The sequence below is a fragment of the Punica granatum genome, chromosome 5, assembly GCF_007655135.1.
Source record: "Punica granatum isolate Tunisia-2019 chromosome 5, ASM765513v2, whole genome shotgun sequence".
Classification (NCBI taxonomy): domain Eukaryota; kingdom Viridiplantae; phylum Streptophyta; class Magnoliopsida; order Myrtales; family Lythraceae; genus Punica; species Punica granatum.
Genome location: NC_045131.1, coordinates 29,151,346 through 29,156,274, shown reverse-complemented (window position 1 = coordinate 29,156,274; position 4,929 = coordinate 29,151,346). Strand labels below are relative to the sequence as shown.

At 33.2% G+C, this 4,929-nt stretch overlaps 1 long non-coding RNA gene across 2 annotated transcripts; it reads left to right on the top strand.

The window, feature by feature from the left end:
• Nucleotides 1–1,763: 1,763 nt before the first annotated feature.
• Nucleotides 1,764–4,623, top strand: LOC116207218. 2 transcript variants are annotated; one of them, XR_004156886.1, is made up of 5 exons: nucleotides 1,764–1,978; nucleotides 3,073–3,217; nucleotides 3,339–3,470; nucleotides 3,890–3,943; nucleotides 4,197–4,623. It is a non-coding gene; the product is annotated as an uncharacterized LOC116207218 (long non-coding RNA). The 2 variants fall into 2 exon arrangements; XR_004156885.1 differs by having other exon boundaries at nucleotides 1,766–1,978; nucleotides 3,114–3,217.
• Nucleotides 4,624–4,929: the final 306 nt, after the last annotated feature.

Sequence of the window (4,929 nt, the reverse complement as noted above, 5' to 3'; positions counted from 1 at the left end):
TATAAAAACTTATTTGACCACATCATTACAATAATTAACTTACTCTAAATTTTTAACAAAAAAATAGTGAATATGACTATTTAAAAATTACAATTGCTAATTGAAAATATTTTCAATAAGAAGATTGATGTTTTAAAATGTAACAACTATAATAAGAACATGCATAGAGATGTATAAAAAAAAAAAGAGCTCGTGCAACACATGAGTAGAAAAAAGACTAGTATCCTTTGAAATCCATCTATCGATAATCTATAACAACATATAAAATCTATATCATAGTTCTGATCCTCATGTTAAAAAGTACAGGAAGTTTTCATTATCTAGTGTTGATCCTCATGTTAAGGAGTAAGGAAAGTTTTCATTATCTCGCAATTTTTTTAGAATTACTTTATTATATTATGTATTTTACTTAATTTTAAAATATAAATGAAAAAGAAAGTAATTTTGTCGATAATCGTATTTTGTTTATTTAGACAATTTAATTTAAAACTTTAAAAATAAATGGATTATTTAATTTATAAAAGAGAAAAAGAAAGAATTTGTCTCATCACCTTTTTTGGGGTCAAACCCTCTCATTACCTTCCTCATCAAAATGACACGTGCAAAAAATGAATGGACAAGTTGATTTCTCTGCCTCTTGATTTATTTTTGTTTCATCTCATCTCGATTTTTTTTGTCATCTCATCTCGATTGATTCATTGAGATTGCAGTCGCTACTCTTTGCAGCATTTTTTTAAGAGAAATTTTCTTTTACATTCTAATATTATTTTTCATCATTAATTTGATTTTTTGCAATTCTTAATTGACTTTGCATTTTATTTTATTCATATTTATTTTTTCTATAGCGAAAGACGGCGATGTCGAGAAATAAACATGATTTTATAGAACCAGCAGATACTTTTTTAGAGTTCTTGATAAAACATATGTGCTTATAAAGTTTCAATCCTCCTTGTGGAAATTTTCAGTATCACAATTTTTTAATGATTTTCTTTATTATATTATATTTTCATGAACAAAAAAAGAATGAAATTTATTTCATATGTGTATTTTGTTTTATTAGATAATTTAAGGTATTATTTTTTGTTATTAATTTAGTTGTTTGTATTTCTTAATCGACTTTATATTTTAATAAAATATTTATTATTTTTCTGCTATATTCTGTAGCAGCAAATGATGACGTCGAGGAGCAAACATAATTTTGTAGTAGTAACAATATACCTTTTTAGAATTATTGAATATTATAATAAAGCCAATATTGGTAAATTAGTGAGTTGAAAACGAATTAGAGATGGCAATGGTGCGGATATGATGTGAATTCTACATGAACCGCATCCGCATCGTGGTCTAGAACCACCACATATCCCCGGCAATATTGAACATTGTGAACTACATCTGCATACCTAAAAATTGCGGTCATCTGCATCGCAATTAAATCAAATGAAAACTTATAAAAATATAACTAAGTATACTAAGAAACCTAGGATTTAACAATGAAACTGTATCAAAACATCTTAATAAGCAAATATATATAAAAAAAAAAGTTCATAATTCACATAAATAATGAGAAAACTATCAATTTGATTTTTGAAAATTATATTACCATCAATTTAGTCTTTCAAAGATCTTTGCCATCAACATAGTCCTCCAACGATCATTCCGTTGGACAAATTAGTCCTCTGGTTACTCATCCATTACTCAGGAAAGATAATCATCATCCATTACTCAGAAAATAAAAATCGGTGGATTTGGGCTGTACTTGAAAAGGAAAGAATCATTTCTCTTCGTTTGTGGTCGCCAGAATTCCTCTGCCACCAAAATATCCGATAAATGCGGAAAATGAAAAATAAAAGTTCGATAAAAAGGCTCCAATTTGTTTTTCCCCCTCATCTTAACATTATATTTGATCTCCCCTCTCTGCTCCGATCCTCCAACCCAGAAAAACAGTTCGTACCCAGTCGAAATTTTGATTCCTGATAAGGTACTTCTTCAATCTTCGGTTTTTTTTTTATTCCCAAGTTCTCTCCTTGAGCAAGTATGTTATTGATTTACGTGTGATTTCTTTGGTGTGATTAGGTGTTATCCTCTCGATCTTCATATAGCAAACATGGAAAACTGATGAGTGCAACCAAAAAGATTTGATCTGATTTTGGGCATTTTCACCTTTTTTTTTTGTTGGGGGGGGGGGGGGAGAAAAAGATTTTGTTTCTTGTTCTTTTAGTTTTTTTTTTTGGCAGTTGAAACTTTCATGGTACCAAATGGGTTTGCAAAATTGGTAGTTTGTCATCTTTAATTATTCTATTTGCCAATGATGGGATATATCCAATGTTGTTCTGTTCATGAGTGTATGTTATGATTTGTTTTGGTAATGTGCTAAGCAAATGAGGCATAGTATCTTAATCACGTTGAAATCCGTCATCTTTTATCTCGTTAGCTTGATGAAGTACGAACCTATTAACCGCATTGTTATTTCGACCGACAAGTGTTTATTGCCTGGATTTGGATCACATGCCCTGTAGTTGGGTTTTGTCTTCTCGGGGAAAATATTCACTTTCTGGGAGTGAAATGGGTTCATAAAGATTGGTAGTTTGTCAATATATGCAATGTCATGATTACATTATATATGTTTATGGGAAAATTCTAGTATGATTTCGTATCACCGTGACACGCTTAATACTTTAGTTCAAATGTTTAGTCTTTTACTGTTTGTGATAGATTATACAAACTATTAAACAATTCAATTGTAAGACTAAACACTTAAATTGAAAGTAGAAGGAAAAAGTACTTGTACTAATTACGATTACTAAAAAAACTAAATACTTGAACTAAAGTACTCAACGCTCGAACTAAAAATACTAAACGGATCACGGTGACACTGAGCCATGTTAGCAAAACCCATGTTTATGATGATCACTTTTTATTCGTGTGCGTGATTAATATGTTGGTCAAATGAGGCATAGTACCTCAATCACCTCGAAGCTCATCTCGTGTCGTCTCATTAACTGTAATTTACTAAATATCTTCATCATCTGAAGTTGGATTATCCCTCCTCTCATTGCGTTTTCTTGTTCTCAGGGAGCTGCTCTCATGCTGTTGAATTTGTTTTGGCATTGCAGCTTTGTTAGCATATCTTAAGAAGAGGACGTTCTCCTGTGTTCTCTGTAAACTTTTAGACCGAGTTTCATGTCTCAATTGGATATCCAACTTCCCAGTGCCTTTGGTACATTCAGCTTTCACTTCCTGCTCTCAAAATACTAAAATATCGAGTTTTCCTGCTTGTCTCTTACGGGGTTATACGAGCTATCTAATTGTCGTTCTGTTTGGTTGGTTGGTTTCTCAAGATCCTTTTTCTGAGGCCAATGTTGATGACTCGGGTGCTGGGGCCAAGGAGTACGTGCACGTGCGTATTCAGCAGAGGAACGGCAGGAAAAGCCTGACCACTGTTCAAGGGCTGAAGAAGGAATTTAGTTACAGTAAGATCCTAAAAGACCTCAAGAAAGAGTTTTTCTTCTCGTGCGGATGCGTTGTTTCCTGTGATTGACTGTCCCTTTGAGAACTAGTTAGAAATAGTTAGAAATAGTTTTCTGCTGATTAGATAACTTAGAAGATTGATTATTCTTTTTCGGTTTCATTCGGTCCCTGAACTTGCAGGGGAGTGCTGAAATGTTCTTTATCGTAAATTGAAAGAGAACCAATAGAGAATAAAGAGAGATGAGAGCTATCACCAGATGAGAGATCTTTTTCATTAAATTAGAGCGCATTGTTGTTGTCATATTCCACTCTGAAGAGATGCTGAACATTATTGTAAATATTATACCCCTCAAATACACGAAACATTTAGCTTCATGCAAAAAGGGGGTAATATTTTGCAACTTGTATTTGTTGTGCGTAGGTTATTCAACTCCAAGGTGATCAGAGAAAGAACGTTTCCACCTTCCTCATTCAGGTGCACCCATTTCTCATCTCTTCTCCTCTTGTGACTAAAAAGAGGGTGTTGTTAAACAAGATTTGAGTTCAAGTCATGTGAATAGAGAAAATCCTTGATTTGGAGAGTTTTACCCCTTAGTGGGCCAACTCGGCTAGAACTGAATTAGTCGAGACCTATTGGACTTTCGGATATAAGAGCATTCACAAAAAAAAAAAAAGGGGTCTTGTTTCTCTTTGTTTCTTATTATCATTACCAGTTTTTCTCCCTACAGGCGGCCATCATGAAGAAGGAACACATCAAGATTCATGGTTTTTGAGAAGACATCGAATACGTTGGATGATTGGGCTCTGACCAGGCTCCGTGTTTCCCAGAAATACAGCCTTCGCTCCTGTCTAATCGTCTCTGCCTTATACATAGTCGCCAAAAGTTTTTTTTATCTGCTTGAGTCTCTGACAGTGATGTCGTCTTCTTCAGTATATGATATATGCTTTTATTTGGTTAATTGAGCAAGTTTGAGCCGACCATGAGTAATCTCGATGAGCCATTTTCTCCATCTATACAGAGCGTCATTCAAGTGGTTTAAGAAACGTGAAGAACACTGCTGAGCAGAATGTCGACGTCATGATGCATAAAAGTGTGTTCTTCATTTTCCTTTTTCAAAAACTATGAAAAACAGTGTAAAAGACGAACTCTGTTGATGTATTTGTCGGCACTCGATCTTTGCAAATCGAGTTGGTTGATACTGCGGAATAGGACGGGTTCTCTGACCATACAAACGTTATGGGACGCTAGCTAGTCTATGAACTAAGTCTTGGACCAGCGCACTCCTTAATTTTTTTTTTTTGTAAATTTAGTTAATTATAAAAGTAACATTTCTCTTTTAATTTCTTATTCGTTTCCTACAAGTCTACTTTTTTTATATCATTTATTAACATTTTCCCCTAATTTATATGTTATTACCAATAAATAATATCTAGTAATTGAAATGAGAGTAAATAAGTAAG